This window comes from Microtus oregoni, unplaced genomic scaffold, assembly GCF_018167655.1.
Source record: "Microtus oregoni isolate MIOR12 unplaced genomic scaffold, Mior012 000034F_ref0000314, whole genome shotgun sequence".
NCBI classification, from domain to species: domain Eukaryota; kingdom Metazoa; phylum Chordata; class Mammalia; order Rodentia; family Cricetidae; genus Microtus; species Microtus oregoni.
Window position 1 is genome coordinate 19,219,529 of NW_024543093.1, and position 1,169 is coordinate 19,220,697.

General features: G+C 38.0%; 1 non-coding gene across 1 annotated transcript; it reads right to left on the bottom strand.

Annotated features, from left to right (window-relative positions):
- Positions 1-285: 285 nt before the first annotated feature.
- On the bottom strand, positions 286-501 carry LOC121432536. Its single transcript, XR_005972206.1, has one exon. It is a non-coding gene; the product is annotated as a small nucleolar RNA U3 (small nucleolar RNA).
- Between the last annotated feature and the right edge of the window lie 668 nt (positions 502-1,169).

Sequence of the window (1,169 nt, forward strand, 5' to 3'; positions counted from 1 at the left end):
GAGTGGATGGGGAATGGGAGGGGGAAAGGTGTGGGTAGTGCTAGGAGGAGATGGAGTGGAAACTGGGTTAGACATGTAAAATGAAAGAAGATTGTTTTACAAATAAACTTAATTAAAATAAGAGTTCTTTAATCAGCCTCTCCCCATCTTCCATCTCTTCTTTGGTACCCACCACTTGTAATGAGCAGAAGAGCTTCTTTTTTCTCTTTCTTCTCATTCACAATTATATTCTGAGGATTTTGAACAAACTTCCTGGCTTTAGTAACCACAACAGACAAACTGAAATCCATTCAGATTGTGTTCCCTCCCTCCCTCTCTCTCAAAGGGAGAGAAGAGCAATAATCAATGGCAAGAAGCAGCTTGCATGAAAGCCACACCTAGAGCTGGCTTCAGCTTCAGAAGAGACACTGTACCTAGTCTGCATGATCCTGGGTGCTCCACACCACCAGGGAAACTTCTTTAGTAACAAACCATAGAAATGATCCCTGAAAGTGTAGTCTTGAGAATCTTCCCTTTGACATGCATGTTTCAAACAAATGCATGTTTGAAAAGTAAAGGGAGTATATTTTATTTTCTCATAAAAATTGTGTATGCTAATGCATTTTAATAAGAAACTAATTTAGCAGTTATTTAGCTGTGATGGTTTCTATTTGTTGGTTGGTTGGTTGGTTGGTTTTTCCATGTCAGGGTTTCACTGTGTAACAGCTTGACCGTACTAGAACTAGCTAGTTTTATGTGTCAATAGGTAGTATTGATGATGCTGATGGACAAACATCACCAGCAATATTACCCAAATGTGAGCCCCATGAGCTACTATAACAACCTAGGTGGCAATATATGCCTATGGGTGAAATAGTGGAAACAAATGTTTGAGGCTACCCATCTAATTAAAAATTGGATTTAAGACCTATTCTACAGAAGGAAATGCATCCGTGGTACTATAAGTATAGTGATAAACCCTTGGTTGAAGAGCTCGTAGGCCCATAGGTGATACTACTACTATTTTGCTGAATATATATATATATATATATATATATATATATATATAATATAAAACTGCCCTCTAAATTCATATCTCTATACAAATGTTAGTACAATCCTCAGACCTCATCAGAGAAGCTGCTTTGTGTAGTGCATCGTGGTTGACATAGAACCTCACACTGGTTCAA